Here is a 17,298-nt window from a genome sequence, read left to right as displayed (position 1 = left end):
TTAAAGATTCGTACAACCTCTCTGGTCTGCAGTGCTGCTGGTGGACCGAGGCAGAGAAATTCCAGGCCTGCCGAAAGAGTCCGAAGTGGTTGAATGTATCTCCTCCCCGCAGAGGACTGAGGCCTGGCTCTGGGCAGGGCATTGGACCCTATACGCAGGTAGCGGTTTTCTCGTCTAGCCTCCTCCTTTGAACTGGGGACTTTCCCAGGGGAGTGAAACTGAACCTCCTCCCTCAGGCTGGGACATCAGTGGATATGGACTGGGCTGAGAATGTCAGTCATTCTGTGTCCCTCGTTCCCTCCCTTCTATCCGTCCAGCACCACTTCCCAGAGGGTGTCTCCAAACCGAAGGGGAACTCAGGGACCCGGCACCCCTTTATGGTTAGCATAGGGCACTGACCGGGGAGCCAAGATGCCCAGATCCAAATTCCAGCTCTTCCTCTCCCTAGCTGTGTGACCTTGGGCAGGTTACTCAACCTTCCTGGTCCTGTGAAACGAAGATGATGATCGTACTTCCAGAGTAAATTAGTGATCCAAAGCCTTTCAAACGGCATCACACGTTCCTTCTCTCCACCCGCCTCTGTCCCTCAGGGATTTAAAAAAAACCACAGCTTGGATCCCGAGGGATGTCAAGTCGGCCCAGAGCTCTGGACACCAGCAAGTGGTGAGTTGGAGGTGGGGACCCTCTGCATCTCTGAACCCTCTCGGCTCTCTAGCTTCCTGCCCTCTTCTCCCAGCTCCGTTGCTCCCCATTCCTCGGTTTCTCTTCCTGTCTCTGTGTCTCCCTCGCCACCCTGCTCTCTCCCCCTTCCGTCCCTGCCTCTCTGTCTCTCCCTGCCATCTCTCAGTGTTGTCTCTGCCTCTGTCCCTCACTCGGTGCTCTCTCTGACTCACTCTCTTCAGTCTCTGTCGCTTTCCGCCCCAGCTCTCTCTCTGTGTCTCCTCCCTCCCTCCCCTTGCTCCCCCCCTCCCCATCCTGCCCCAACACCCCCCCTCCCTCTCCCCCCCTTCTCGGTTCTTCCCCAGCTCAGTCCCCCGGTGCCCTATCTCCTCTCCCATCTTTGGCTGTCTTCCTTATCTCTCAGTCTCTCTTTTGGTCACTGCCTCTTAATTTTGCACTTAACAAACACTTACTGAGCATTTACTCTGTGCCAGGCCTTATTCTAGGCACCTGGGTCACAGCGGTGAACAAAACAGGCAAAGCTTCCTGCTTTCGAGGGAGCTGACCTATTGCTGGAGAGACAGACAAGAAGCATGATGAGTGACTTAAATACATGTTATGTCTGTTAACAAGAAGCACAACGGACGAAGGTAATCAGGGGGACAGGGAGTAATGGAGTTGCTGGTTCCTGGGCAGATGCCAAAGAGGTAAGGGCCGGGCGTACAGATCTCTGGCGGGAAGAGTGTTCCAGGACGTGGGAACAACAAGTGCGATAGCCCTGAGGCTCAGGTGCTTGGCCGGTTCAAGGAACCATGAAGAAGCCAGGGAGTGAGCAGAGTGAGTGAAGGAGAGAGCAGGAAGGGAGGCAAGAGTAAGAGAGAGAGAGAGAATGGGGGCAGATTGTACAGAACCTCAAAGACCCACCGTGAGGTCTTTGGCTTTTACTTTGAATGAGGTAGAACCATGGAAAGTTCTTGAGCTGAGGAGGGACAGAGCCCGCTTAGGTGTTAACGGGACCCTCTGATTGCCGCGTGGGAATAAAGTGTAGGGGGCGCGAGGGTGGAAGCTGGGGCCCAGGGAGGAGGCCACGGCCATGGTTCAGGTGAGAGACAGTGGCTAGAACAAGGTAGTGGCCTGGAGGACACGTGGGTGGTCAAAATCTTAGTGTGTGTGTGAAATACACATAGCATAAAAGTTACCACTTGAGCCATTTTATTTTAAAATTGTGTTGTTGTTTTTTTAATAGCGTGAGCAGGGGAGGGGCGGAGAGAGAGGGAGACACAGAATCCGAAGCAGGCTCCAGGCTCTGAGCTGTCAGCACAGAGCCCGATGTGAGGCTCGAACTCACAAACCGCGAGATCATGACCTGAGCCGAAGTCGGACGCTTCACCGACTGAGCCACCCAGGCGCCCCCGCAGCAGGGTCTCTTAAAGGGAGAGCCGAGCAGCACCCTTGGGTGGCCATCACAGGGCCCTACAGTGTTTCTAGTTCTTTCGGGGCTTAGGGGCAGCCTCACCCCCAAGGGGCTTTGCAGGGTGCCCACGGACGGAGGCACCTGGGAACTCATTCCCATCCCTGGGAGAGAGGGAGGCCTCGCCCCTCCTGGTGGGCTGAAGGGCTTTCTTTCAACTTGGTGGGATCAGTGCAGGTCACATGACAAACCTGGACCCCCGTGCCTGTGCCAGGGGCCGTCAGGTGCGGTTGGTTGAGGCTTGGGTTCCATCACGCGCTGGCGCGAGAAGGCGGGATTACTCTAAACGGTTCGGCCAATCGCGACCCACCGCTGGATCAAGCCCAAGGCCGTAGACCTCCCCGCTGCAGCCCAACCGCAAGGGCTGGAACTTCCAGGAGGGGGCGCCAAAGCGTCGCCGTCCTCCCGGAAGCCTACCCTGGCCGGGATCCAAGATTCACAATCACGGCAGAAACATTTGTACCTGCACGTTCCAGGGGCCTGCTAGGAGGGTCCCGTGTCCCGAATTCCCAAAAGCCGTGACAACCAAAACAGGTTCTTTGGGGGGGTAGTTCGGGCGCAGTCTCACATGGTGGCAAATCAACTGATAAGAGTTATTTACTTTTTTTTTTTTTTTTTTTTTTTAATTCTGGACTGGCGCTAATTCGTAAGTTTGTTGAAGGGAAAGATGATCTTTCCACACCGCTTTGGGGTTAAACTTTCTATTATTTACACCCTTTATTTATCTCCGTTGGTGTGGACTTCCACGGGCGTTGCTGCAAATATACTAACATGTCTGGTGGGGAGGGGGCTGCCTCAGACCCCTGGGAGTGTTACATAAAATGTGGCATTTGCTCAGAATCGCCTTTCTAAAATTGGAACACTTCTGAGTTCCGAAAGGCATCTGTCCCCAAGGACTTCAGCTAAGGGATTGTGGACCTCAAGTCGGGCATGCTGCCCAACCGAGATTCATCTTAATTACTTGTTCAACGTTTATTTAATGGCTTTGGGAAGAAACTCATTTTCCATTACGAGTTTTTTAAAAATAGAGAACGGCGCTGGTCTACTAAGTCCCCTTTGTTAATCATACACTGTTTTCAGTGTCGTGTGTGTAAGCGACTGTCCATGTGTCCGTGTCTCCTTGTTTTTGTTGTTTGTTTTTCTTCAACGTTTTTTTAAATTTATTTTTGGGACAGAGAGAGACAGAGCATGAACGGGGGAGGGGCAGAGAGAGAGGGAGACACAGAATCGGAAACAGGCTCCAGGCTCCGAGCCATCAGCCCAGAGCCTGACGCGGGGCTCGAACTCACGGACCGCGAGATCGTGACCTGGCTGAAGTCGGACGCTTAACCGACTGCGCCACCCAGGCGCCCCTGTTTGTTTGTTTTTCTTAGTAGGCTTTATGCCCAGGGCAGGGCTTGAACTCATGGCCCTCAGATCAAGACCTGAGCTGAAATCAAGAGTCGGGAAGCTTAGCTGACTGAGCCACCCAGGCGCCCCTGTGTCCCTCTGTGTGTGTACCTATGTGGGTCTTTGGGAGAGTTTTTCGTATGTGTGATCGTGTCTGTGTGCGTTTGCAAGGGTCTCGTTGTGTCTGTAATTGTGTGTGCGCGCGTGCGTGTGTGTGAGTGAATGTGCACGACAAGAGGCATAGTTCAGGGTTTAAAGTTGATCTGCTGAAATAAAGTCCTCATATCAGCTGCCTCATACCTGCCTCCGTCTTCAGAATTGAAAATTCCGGAGAAATTTTGCGCCGCCAACCGATACCCTGTACTTCCACCAGAGGGCGCCCACCTGCTTTGGCCAGAAGAAATGTAAAAACTCCATTTTGGGGGGCCATTTCTTTATTTTTATTTAAAAAAATTTTTAAAAATTTTTTATTTCTTAAAATTTGCATCCAAGTTCGTTAGCATATGGTGCAAACAATGATTTCAGGACATAAAATGTGCCATGTCCTATATTTTAGGTGTGCAGTTGGTGGCATGAAATACATTCACCTTGTTGTGGGACCGTCACTGCCACGGGGTTTCCAGAATGTTTTCATTTCCCCAAACTGAAACTTTGTATCCCTCAAACAATACTCTCCATCTCCCCACCTCCCCCACTCCAGGCAACCTCTATTTTACTTTCTGTCTCTGTGAATTTACCTCTTCTCTGTGCCTCATTTAAGTGCAGTCGAACAATATTTGCCCTTTCGTGCCTGTCTCATTTCACTTAGCATCAAGTTGTCAAGTTTCATCCACGTTGTATTGTGTATCAGAATTTCCATCCTTTTTTTTTTATTATTATTTTTTATTTTAACGTCTATTTATCTTTGAGACAGAGACAGAGAGAGACAGAGCATGAACGGGGAAGGGGCAGAGAGAGAGGGAGACACAGAAGCGGAAGCAGGCTCCAGGCTCCAAGCTGTCAGCACAGAGCCCGATGAGGGGCTTGAACCCACAAGCCGTGAGATCGTGACCTGAGCCGAAGTCGGACACTTCACCAGCTGAGCCACCCAGGCGCCCCAACATAAATAACATTTCAAATGAAAAATGCTGTATTTTCCAAAATTAAAAAAAAAAAAATGTAATGAGAAGAGTGACATCACTTTACATTTCTGAGAATATTTAACGTCTGGCTCAATAGAAGACAACTGGGTTCTTATAGTTGCTTCTGCATTTGTTCTCTTGCAATGTTACAAGTCAGCTAGCCTCTGGAAAAAAAAAAAAAAAAAGTTTGGTGAACTCCAGCCAAGTCATGGAAAGTCCCGAGCATGAGCCTTTTAAACCCACTCCCCCTCCAGCTACATCATCCTGAATTAAAAAAAATAATAATAAAATAAAAAAAATGTATATATATATATATATACACACATATATTTATTTATTTAGAGAGAAAGTGTGAGAGCATGTGAGTGGGGGGGGGGGGGGGGCAGAGAGAGAGAGAGAGAGAGAGGGAGAATCCCAAGCAGGCTCCACACTGTCAGTGCAGAGCCCGATGCGAACCTGGAGACGGTGACCTGAAGTCAGATGCTTAACCGACGGGGCCCCCCAGGCGCCCCCCGGGGCATGTACATTTCACATCTGGTTCTGGGTACAATTCTTTATCACTTAGTCACACTGCAACCATGTAGTGATGATAGACTCACGGCTATACTGCTGCTAATGTATCGGTTTACTCTGGTCCGAGAATAACCCAAATCTGCGTGTGATGTACACACACGGATGTTTATTTAGCGGGTGCATCCGGGGGTCAGCTGATTGTGGCCGGAAGGCTCTGCTGATCCTAGCTGACTTCTCCTGTACGACCGACCGGGGTCCCATGGAGCTGGACTGCCTGGGGCTGCGCATGGTTGGATGGCTTGCTGATCTTGGCTGGGCTCCCTCAGGTGCTTGTGGCCGGGCTGATCCTGGTAGGTGCATCCACCTGGCAGGTGCTTGGGACCAACGGCCTATCCCAGGAATATCCTTCTCGTAGTAATGGCAGAGGTGTGAGCCCAACTGCCATGGTGCATCTCAAGCCTCTGTGGTCTGTGTGCCTTCATCCCACTGGCCAAGCAAGTTGCACAGCCTCTTGCTATAAAGGGATGGGAGACACATTCCTTCCAAGGAGATGAGGCGGACGGAACAAAGGCTTGTGAAGGGTTACCGGATCTGCACGGGTGGTCATGTCCCATGTCCCACGTCGCCATAGGATGAGGGGGTGGACGGGGGGGTGGGTGACCTGGGCGCTGGGCTCAAACCTGAAACTGGGAATCAAAGGATGGCCATGCGGGCAGGGAGGGTATAAAAGGCATAAATGTTCACATTGTGCCCTAGAGGCTGAGGAGTAATTTACAGAGCAACAACTGTGTGTGTGTTGGGGGGGGGGGTGTAGGTGGGAAGCTGATAGCCATGTGATCTGACTCTAACCTGCGCCCCATGTCACTGCTGGCTTTGCTTCTCAGCCCAAACCATATGGAGAGCCCGCGCGTAGGCTGTCTGGTTGAAAATCCCAGCTATGCCCCCACTCGACGGCCAGAATCGACGGCCAACCATGCGAGCGGGTCACCTGGCACGTCCGGCCCGGTTGGGCCTTCAGATGAGCACAGCTCCAGCCGACCTCAAGAGGCTCCAAGTGAGAAGTGCCTGGAAGTCCATCCACAGGACCATGAGAGAGGATACCGATTGGAGGCCAATTTTTTGTTTGTTTGTTTTACTTGTGACACTAATGGACAACTGTGAGCCTATTCTTTTATTATGATGATGATTATTAAAAAGTTTTTTTAATGTTTATTTATTTTTGAGAGACAGAGAGATAGAGCATGAGTCGGGGAGGGGCGGAGAGAGAGAGGGAGACCCAGAATCCGAAGCAGGTTCCGGGCTCCGAGCCATCAGCACAGAGCCCGACGCGGGGCTCGAACCCACGAACCACGAGCTCATGACCTGAGCCGAAGTCGGACGCTCAACCCACTGAGCTCCCTAGGGGCCCCAACCCCTTCTCTTTCAGAGCAATGCTCAGAGCCTGAGAGAGCTCTTTGTTGCCTGTCCCCGCTGTCCCAGGAGGCCTGGGGCTCAGGACTGGGGGGGACTGAAAAGTGTCCTTGCTGGCAGGGGACAGAAGCAGCGTAGAACACTTAGGAAGTGCTTGCCCTGAGCCTGATAAGGACCGAGAGGAGAGTGTTTCATGTTCTCTGTTTTCTGCTTGATTACGTGCTGACGCCCGCACTTCGCTGTGATAAAAATAAACAAATGTGGTTTTGTTTTGTTTTTTAATTTTTTTTCAACGTTTTTTATTTATTTTTGGGACAGAGAGAGACAGAGCATGAACGGGGGAGGGGCAGAGAGAGAGGGAGACACAGAATCCGAAGCAGGCTCCAGGCTCCGAGCCATCAGCCCAGAGCCTGACGCGGGGCTTGAACTCACGGACGCGAGATCGTGACCTGGCTGAAGTCGGACGATTAATCGACTGCGCCACCTAGGCGCCCCAACAAATGTGGTTTTTATCCAGAAAGAAGAGGTGGCTTGTCATTCTGGTAACTCTTAAGGCAGACTGTCAGGCAGGGGACACGGGCAGGGACGCTGAGAGAGAGGGAAGCGACAGAGGGGACAGTGAGGGTGGGGGGGGGGGGGGGGGAACCTGGGCCGGCACTGGGAAATTGGGGGAGGGGGGGGGGGGAACGTGGGGGGGGGGGGGGGGGGGGTGGAACCTGAGCCGGCACTGAGACATCTGGGGAAGGAGGTGTGGCAACTTGGGAGTCGGGGAGGGGGGGTGTCTCTGAGGTCGAATGTGAAAGAGAAACGGAGGCACAAAGAGACGTCAAGAGATGCAGAGATGGAAACATGGACACAAATGCAGGGAGAGAAGTCCCGAGAGAGAGACAGAACCCTTGGGAGGTTGGGAAGGACGGGGACTGTGAGGTTGAGGGAGGGGGGGAGGAAAAGAGGGAGAGACAGAGTGAAGAAGAGACAGAGGGAGCCGAACATGCCAAGAGAGAGGAGGTAGGACAGGGACACCTGAGCGGCTCAGTCAGTTGAGTGTCCAACTCTTTTTTTTTTTCAAAATATTTAATGTTTATTTATTTTTGAGCAAGAAAGAGAGACAGAACGTGAGCGGGGGAGGGGCAGAGAGAGAGGGAGACACAGAATCCAAAGCAGGCTCCAGGCTCCGAGCTGTCAGCACAGAGCCCCGACGCGGGGCTCGAACCCACGAACCGTGAGATCGTGACCTGAGCCGAAGTCGGACACTCAACCGACTGAGCCACCCAGGCGCCCCTGAGCGTCTGACTCTTGATCTCGGTTCAGGTTCTGACGAATCTCATGGTTCATGGGATCGAGCCTCATGTTGGGCTCCACACTGACAGCACGGAGCCTGGTTGGGATTCTCTCTCTCTGTCTCTCTCTCTGCCCCTCCCCCACTCTCTAAAAATAGATAAATAAACATTAAAAAAAAAAAATGAGGCAGGACCGATGACCCATCTGAGGAGATGAAGTTGAAGGGCTTGAGTTACCTTGAAAGCATCTCAGAGACACCGAGAGAGAGAAGGACAGAGGGGGTGGAGAGTCCCCCAAAGGCTGGGTGATGGGGGGACAGAGAGAGATGGGGAGGAGCCACACTGACAGGCCATGGCACCGAGCGGGGAAGACGGGGACACAGTGGACGCGGGGATGGAGAGAAGGAAACGCTGAAGTTCGGGGCGACTGAAGGAGGAGGAAACGCAACAAGAAGAGAGCGGATAAAGATTCTTTGCTTTGTTTAAATTTTAGAGAGAGAGTGAGTGTGAGCGGGGGAGGGGCAGAGGGCAGAGAGAGGGAGAGAGAGCATTCCAAGCGGGCTCCACGCTCCGCACGGAGCCTGCCATGGGGCTCGATCCCACAACCCCGGGATCACGACCTGAGTCAAAAATCAAGAGTCGGGCGCTCAACCCAGTGAGCCACCCAGGCGCCCCAAGAGGGGACAACGTTTCTGAGAAAGGGACAGGAAGGTGGTGTGCAATTAGATAGGGGGAGAGGCAAACTGAGAACTGGGAAGCGTGGGGTGTGGTCATCAAATGGACAGCTGGAGGCGGGTGGTATCTGGGTTTGGGAAGTGGAAAGACAGCCAAAGATGGAAACCAATGGACCCTCTGGAAAATTCCGAGAGGCGCGGTTGCTGAGAAGCACCCAGACAGGTGCATCTGTCGCACGTCCCCAAGACGACTTTCATGTTTCGCGACTCACCAGAAGGGCTCACGGAACCCAGAAGAGCTGTTAGAATCACACTCGTGATTTATCGGGGCGAAAGGAGAGAGATTAACATCAGCCGAGGGGAAAGGTGGGCACGCGGCCTCCGGGAGAGACCAGGCCTGAGCTTCCGGTTGTCTGTCCCCACGGAGTCGTATGGACAGCGCTCGCTTTTCCTAGCGAGGTCACGCGGCCGCACACCTGGAGCCTTTGCCAACCAGGGAGGCTCCCCTGAGCCTTGGTGTCCAGGGTTTTTGTTGGAGGGGGTCAGTTACAGGGGCATGGAGACCCCGGGGCATTTTTCTGCCTCTCCCACCCAACAGTGGGATACAGCTTTGCAAGAAAAAGGAATTGGATATGGAACATTACACCGCGTGAAAGACACGGGGCAAGGGAAAGCACCTCCTACCTTACCCTTCCACTTATGCGAAATTCTAGGAAATTCAAACCGATCTGTTAAGACAGAAGGCAGATCAGTGGTTTCCTGAGGGCAGAGGGTAGAGGGAGGGCTCGGTTACAAAGAACCGCAAAGAACCTTCTGGGCACTATGGAAATGTTTGCTAACTTGCTTGTGGCGGGGGTGTCGCCTTCCTACCTCGTTCTCGATACGTGCTGCGTGTGGCACATCGATTATACTTTAATAAAGTCGTGAAAAATAGCACATAGGAACTCAGTGGTACACGTACTGGATTTAACAGGAGACTCGGTGTCTTCAGTTTTGCATCCTAAGCTTCACTCAGTTGCCACAAGCATTATAGTCATTTCAAAAGCTTTATTATGGGGGCCCCTGGGCGGCTCAGTCGGTTGAGCGTCCGACTTCGGCTCAGGTCCCGGAGCTCATTGCTCGTGAGTTCGAGCCCCGCGTCGGGCTCTCTGCTCACCGCTCGGAGCCTGGAGCCTGCTTCGGGTTCTGTCTCTATCTCTCTGCCCCTCCCCTGCTCGCTGTCTCTCAAATATAAAATAAAACATAAAAAAAACATTTAAGATTTTCTTTGTCTCCCTCTGCCCTTCTCCCCCACGCACACACTCTCTCTCTAAAAAAATAAGAATAATAAAAAGCTTTATTCTACTAAGGCGTTTCCCATTCGGTCATGATATTTTGACAACAACCCTGCGCACTAAACATTCTTCCCCTCGTTTTACAGAAGTGGATGGGATGGGGGCGGAGAGGTCAGAAACATGGCCAGTCACATACAAAGGTTTATCTGACTGCAAAGACCTCCATGAATTCTGAATTCTTTAAAAAAAAATTATTATTTTTTATTTGGTTTTAATGTTGCTTTATTTTTGAGAGAGAGAGAGAGACAGAGCAGGACTGGGGGAGGGGCAGAGAAAGAGGGAGACCCAGAATCCGAAGCAGGCTCCAGGCCCCGAGCGGTCAGCCCAGAGCCCCCAACGCGGGGCTTGAACCCATGAACCATGAGATCATGACCCGAGCCAAAGCCAGATGCTCAACCGACTGAGCCGGCCAGGTGCCCCTCGAACTGTTACTTATATCCATATAGACCTTAGTTTTTTCCTTAGGGTTTCTCTCTCTCTGTCCCACATGGAGGCCTTTGGGGACAGCATTTTCAGCTCGCTCACTCATTCTTTAGCTGTATCCGTTCGGCCATTCAACTCACCTATTAAGTTCTTTATTTCAGTAATTATATCGTTCATGTCCCTTGTCTCCAGTTAGGTTCTACTTCATAACTTCCTCTTCTTGCTTCCGATTTTCAATCTCCTCTCTTGGTTCTCCACGGATATTTAGGATGCATGTTTTACATGCCTTATTAGGTCCACTTCATTGGGTAGAGTTTCTTCCAAGCCTGACCGACAGGTTGGAGCCTCCTGGGGATGCCGACAATTTTGCGCTTCAGAAAAGGTAACAATTCAGCGCTCTTTAAACCTGATGGTTTTACACTAGTTTCCTTTGAGCATTGATTTAGAGCTGAGGCAGAGAAACTGATTTCTGTTCGTCAGAAAAAAAAAACAAAAAAACAAACAAACAAAAAAAAAACAACCAAAAAAACCGCGGACAGAAAGTGAATTACAGCGTCTGGCCAGAGCAGAGACAATTTCCTGGTTAAAAAAGAAATTGTCAAGGGGCATCCGGGGGGGAGGAGACAGCGCAGGTGCCTCTCCCCGCCTGGGTTCACCCGCAGGGGCTGACAGTTTCTGGCACCTGGTCAGCCTCTCAGCTTGGCACGGAGGTGTCTCCTTGTGGCTTTTTTCTGGCATCGCTGGACTGATTTGGACCCCAGGTGCAGCCCCCGAGGTGGGAGGGGTTGGGGCGACCCCGCCTCAAAGGGGGCAGCGAGTGATGACATCAATGCCCACCCCGCCCCCCCTTCGGTGGGAAGATCCCGAAGCCTGTTCTGCCTGGTTCCTCACAGGGTCCCCAGCAGGATCAAGCCCCGATTGCCCCCAACCGGTGGACGTTAACACACCCTTTAATGGCCTTTCTCCCTTCTCTGGTCTCTGTTCTGTACTTCCTCACTCCTGCTGCCCGTGATCAACCCCCCGCATAAACTACCTGTCAAATCACCGCTTTGGGGGAAACTCAGGCAAAATTGTGATCGTCTCCAGATCTTGTCCTATTTTCATTTTATTCATATATATATTTAAATTTTTTTTAATTTTTAAATTTTTTTTTTTTTCTTGAGAGAGAGAGAGATAAAGAACAAATGGGAGAGGGACAGAGAGGGAGGGAGACAGAGAATCCGAAGCCGGCTTCAGGCTCCGAGGTGTCAGCACGGAGCCCGATGTGGGGCTCGAACCCATGAACCGGGTGATCATGACCTGAGCCGAAGTCGGATGCTTAACCGACCGAGCCACCCAGGCGCCCCTATTTTTTTCCCCTTCTTCAGACTTAGTCTTTTTTTGTGGGGGGGGTGTGTGTGTGGGGGCAGGTGCACGGGAAACAGTTTACAATTAGAGAATAATATCAGTTGTTTATTGCCAGGAAAACAACTCCGCCTTCATATCAGATTTTCAGCTGATTGCAAATGTGTGCCCCCCCAGCCCCCACCTTCCCACAAGGGGCACCTGGCTGGCTGGGTTGGAGGAGTGGGCGATTCTTGATCTCAGGGTTGTGAGATCGAGTCTCATGTCGAGTGGAGAGGTTACTTAAAAATAAACAAACTTAAGACAAAGCGCGTGCACCCCTGACCGAACACAGACCCGACAAAGGGCAAGGCTTAAAACACCTCCACAGGGCGACGGCCCGGCCGGAGTGAGGGCAGAACAGGAAACTTGACCAGTTTTCCCCCATGAGGCTTCAGTCCAGCACTTGGTGTACTTTGGGGAGTAAGGGGATTAAAATTGGTTGTAAAGATAGATAACCAGGGCGCCTGGGTGGCTCAGTCAGTTGAGCGTCGGCTCAGGTCATGATCTTGGTCGTGGGTTCGAGCCCCGTGTTGGGCTCTGGGCTCTGGGCTGGGAACCTGCCCGCGATTCTCTCTCTCTGCCCCTCCCCTGCGCACACCCTCTCTCGCTCTCTCTCAAAATAAATAAATAAACATTAACAAAAGACAGGGAGACAAAAGAAGAGAAGAGAGGCCAGGTGAAGACAGAGGCCGAGGCTGGACGCGGCCACAAGAGCCAGGAGTATCTGGAGCCTCCAGAAGCTACAGGAGGCAGGGGTGAATCCTCTCCTGCCCCTACGGGAGGCGAGGCCCTGCCCTGCCCTCACCCTGATTTCAGGCTTCTGACTTCCATGCCAGGGAGACAATAAACTGTTGTCGCTTTAAGCCGCCCAGTTGGCGTTCGTTCGTGGCAACAGAAAATGAATGCAGCGGGTTTCTTATAAAATTGAAACACACAGGGGCGCCTGGGTGGCTCAGTTGGTTGGGCAACCGACTTCGGCTCAGGTCATGATCTCACGGTTTGTGGGTTCGAGCCCCACATCGGGCTCTGTGCCGACAGCTCAGAGCCTGGAGCCTGCTTCGGATTCCGTGTCTCCCCCTCTGTCTACCCCTCCCCTGCTCATGCTCTGTGTCTCTCTGTCTCTCAATAATAAATAAACGTTAAAAAATTAAAAATCAAATCAAATCAAATCAAATCAAAACACACATTAACCACATCACCCAGCAGTCCGGCTCCTAGCTCCCCGGACACCCTGCAGCAGTGAAACCTTTTAAAGATTTTATTTGTCCTCAGTCTCTCCGCCCCACGCGGGGCTCGAACTCACCACCCTGAGATCAAGAGTCGTGGGAGGATGGAGTGCCACTCAGCAATTAAAGGGGACTTCCGCGACCCACACAGCGACAGGGATGAATTGTAAACGTATGAGGCTGAGGGGGAGAAGTCAGATTCAGAAAGTTGCGTATGGTGTGATTCCGTTTATAGGACATTCTGGAAAAGGCCAATCTGGCCACGAGACTAGCGCGGCGGTTGCCAGGGGTTACAGGTGGGGGAGGGGCTGCAAAGAGGCCCCTGAGGGAATTTTCTGGGGTGGGGGGCGGGGGACGAGACTGTTCCGGGTCTCATTTGCGGTGGTGGTTACCCCACTGGGTGTTTTTTGTCAACACTCGCAGGACGGCACGCCCCCCAAAATGGGTTTTGTCCTATTGGGTTCAAAATAAATTAATAAACAATTTAAAAAATCTTAAAACCGGCATTTTAGGATCAGAGATACCCATTCGCTTTGTATCCGTGCATTTTTATTTATTAAAAAATATTTTCTAATGTTTATTAATTTTTGAGAGAGAGAGAGAGAGAGAGAGCGAGTGTGAGTGGGGGAGGGGCAGAGAGAGAAGGAGACGCAGAATCTGAAGCAGGTTCCAGGCTCTGAGCCGTCAGCACAGGGCCCCACGCGGGGCTCGAACTCGCGAACCGCCAGATCATGACCTGAGCCCCCCCAGGCGCCCCTGTTGTTGTTCTTGCTGGTGTTTTCCACCGAGAAGAGGCCTTCTGCCTGATGTGCCCTCCAGCTGCTTTCTCCCAGCTTCCCCTTGGTACTTCCTGTCACCATCTGGTTTCCAGGTTCAGCCGGGGCTGGAAGTTCCCGAAGTCCGTCTGACCAGGGTTAGAAGGTTGTGTGGGCCCAACCACTGCTGGGGCTGGGCCCCCCACATCCTGCCTCAGAAGATCCTGTGGCCACTGCTGAGGACCCCCAGTACACAAGGCCAGCATCTGTCTGGCTCTGGGCTTCCTGTGACAGCTAGCAGAGTGGTGGCTGGCCACCAGTGGCTGTTGTCCGTGGTGTGGTGGCTGCAGCCCCATGCTCGGAACGGCCAGCTTCAGATGGGTAGCAGGAAATGCGGATTCAAAGTAACATGGGATTTAAAAATTGTTTTAAAGATTTTATTTTATTTTTTTATTAACAAAAACAATTTTTTTTAACATTTCTTTATTCTTGAGAGACAGAGAGCAGGCAGGGGAGGGGCAGAGAGAGAGGGAGACACAGAATCCCAAGCAGGCTCCAGGCTCTGAGCCATCAGCACAGAGCCCGACGCGGGACTCAAACCCACAAACTGTGAGATCGTGACCTGAGCTGAAGTCGGATCCTTAACTGACTAAGCCACCCAGGCACCCTGGCCCATTTTTCTATTGGGTTGTGTTTTTTGTTTTTTTGTTTTTTTGTTTTTTTTTTTATTATTATGTCTGAGGGTGCTCACTGTGGTCTGAACAAAAGCGTCAGAAACCACCTAATCCCAATAGGCAAATGATTAAGTAAACAGATTTCAAGCCAAGAATGGATTTATTAAGCTGTTGAAAGGGGGGGAAATAGGTGCTTTCAAATGTAGTCACAGAAACATTATTCAGAAAGCAAAAGTGATGGGGCGCCTCGGGTCATGATCTCACAGTCATGGGATCAAGCCCCGCGCTCCGCTCGGCCTGCTTGGGATTTTCTCTCTCCCTCTCTCTCTGCCCCTCTCCTGCTCACTTTCTCTCTCTCAAAATAAATAAAAGAAAAAATTGCGACAAAAGCACTTTATTGGAACAGTTGGTGACATTTGAACATGAACTGCAGATTACATCAGTACTATATTTCCTACTCGCTCTGTGGTAAAGAGGCATGGGGTTTCTAGCTCACTCTCTAGTGACTCAGAGAAAAGTGCTAAGATATATATCTATATATATCTATATCTACACACACACACACACAGAACCTTTGTATCAGGTTCCCATGGCTTGCCAGCTCCCACAATTCCAGGAACCAATTTCTTTTTTATTTTATTTTATTTTATTTTTTACATTTTTATTTCTTTTTGAGAGACACAGAGAGACAGAGAGACAGAACACAAGTGGGGGAGGGGCAGAGAGAGAACGAGATACAGAATCCGAAGCAGGCCCCAGGCTCTGAGCTGTCAGCCCGGGCCCTGACGTGGGGCTTGAACCCACAAACCGCGAGCCCGTGACCTGAACGGAAGTCAGATGCTCAACCCACTGGGCCACCAGGCGCTCCTCCAGGAACCAATTTCTTAAGACAAATATCCCTTTCTTCCTCCTTCCTTGCCTCACTCTCTCTCTCCCTCCCCTCCCCCCTGTTTCTTTATCCTGTTTTAAAAAATTTATTCCGAGAGAGAGAGTGGGAGAGGGGCAGAGACAGAGAGAGAGAGAGAGAGAGAGAGAGAGAGAATCCCAAGCAGGCTCCTCACTGCCAGCGCGGAGCCGGATGCGGGGCTCGAACTCGTGAACCTGTGGGATCACCACCTGAGTCAAAATCAAGAGTCAGACGCTTCACCCACGGAGCCCCCCCAGGCGCTCCTATCCTATTCTTTTGGAAGATTTTATTCTTTTTTTTTTTTTTTTTAAGCCATCTGTACACCCAACATGGGCTCAAGCTTACAACCCCGAGGTCAAGAGTCATATGCTCTAGTGACTGAGCCAGCCAGGCGCCCCCTCTTTGTCCTATTGGTCCTGTTTTTCTAGAGAACCCTGATTGATTACCTGCCGCGTCCCCCCCCATCCCCCCACCCCAGGCATATAGTGGGCGCATATTAAAGAAAGCACAGCACAGGGGGCAAACGCAACGGTGCGTGAATCTGGGCGAAAGCCACACGGGAGTTACTTGTATTCTCCTTGCCACTTCCACTTAAGTAGGAAATTACATCAAAATCAGCAGTTGCAAAAAAAAAAAAAAAAAAAAAAAATTCTGAGAAGTTCATAACTTCACCAAGGGTCTAGGGCACAGAACCCACGGGTGCGCCTGGGTGGTCCATCCGTTGAGCAACCGACTTCCGCTCTGACCCGATCTCCCTGGTTGGTTCCTGGGGTCCAGCCCCGCCTCAGGCTCTGTGCTGACTGTGCAGAGCCTGCTTGGGACTGTCTTGCTCTCTGCCCCTCCCCCGCTCCCTCTCGCTCTCAAAAAAAAACATAAAAAAAAAAAAAGAAAAGAAAAAGACGAGAAAACGTTAAGAACTCGTGCTTTAAGGCAATACGCAGCTTTGGTCCAAAATTCTAAAAAAAAAAAAAAAGGGGGCGTGGCCTGGCTTTCGGAGTCTCTCCCAGCTCAAGCGCCCCCTTGAGGTCAGGGTCAGTATGACAGCACCTCCTCCCTACCTGCGCCAAATCCTCAGAAAGCGACTGTCCAAGTCCTTGCTGAGCGCCCCTGGACCACACCCGTGGCTTCGTGTAGCGGCACTAAAACCCGACATCGTGCACCCTCGTGTGGGTCCCCAAACACAAATACCACACTTGTAACAGCCTGGGGGGACGCACTCCGAACTCTGTAGGGGCTTCGGCAGCATGGCGGTGGAGATGGGTCCAAAAAAAATCTTTTTTTTTTTCCGATTTTTCTTTTGGTAGGGGTGGTGCATTTCTGTTTAACTGTCTTTAATTTTGAGAGAGAGAGAGAGCGAGTGGGGGAGGGACAGAGAGAGAGGGAGACAGAAACGGAAGCAGGCTCCAGGCTGTGAGCGGTCAGCACAGAGCCCCACGCGGGGCTCGAACCTACGAGCCTGCGAGATCATGACCTGAGCTGAAGTCCCGGCTGCTTAACCGACTGAGCCACCCAGGCGCCCCTCCTTTCTTTTCTAAGTAACCTCTGTCTAACCTGGGGCTCGAATTCACAACCCTGAGATCTAAACTCATGGGCTCTCCCCACCGAGCCAGCCAGGCGCCCCCATTTCTGTGGTTCTAAGCCACTCAGTTTCTGGCATTTTGTTACAGCAGCCGCTACAAGAGACCAACTAGGGTCCTTCCTCACCCCAGGCTCCCACGTGTCTCTGGGAGAACCCAGAAAGAAGCCGGAAACGATGGCTGTGCTCAGGGGGTGCCAACTTCAAAAGGCCAGGCAGGAGGGTTTAACAGCCGGGCCACCTCCACGGACCTCTCTGGGCCTCAAAGCAACCTGGCTGGGAGGCTGGGGCTCACTCACGATCCCTGCTCCCCAGGATCCCAGGGGGATTTGATCCAGTTGGATCTCTGAGCTTTTCTGCACCTTCCCCGAGGCCCTAGAAGGTCCCACATGGGGAAACCAAGGCCAAGAGAGGGGCTGAGCCTAGATCTGGGTGGAGGGTGGAGGGGTCTCTTCTCTCTGGGTTCCACCCTCGTCAGGCCAGGAATTTCCTCAGTTTT

This window comes from Panthera uncia (genome assembly GCF_023721935.1).
Source record: "Panthera uncia isolate 11264 chromosome E2 unlocalized genomic scaffold, Puncia_PCG_1.0 HiC_scaffold_19, whole genome shotgun sequence".
Taxonomy (NCBI): domain Eukaryota; kingdom Metazoa; phylum Chordata; class Mammalia; order Carnivora; family Felidae; genus Panthera; species Panthera uncia.
Note: the sequence above shows the minus strand (reverse complement) of the source record.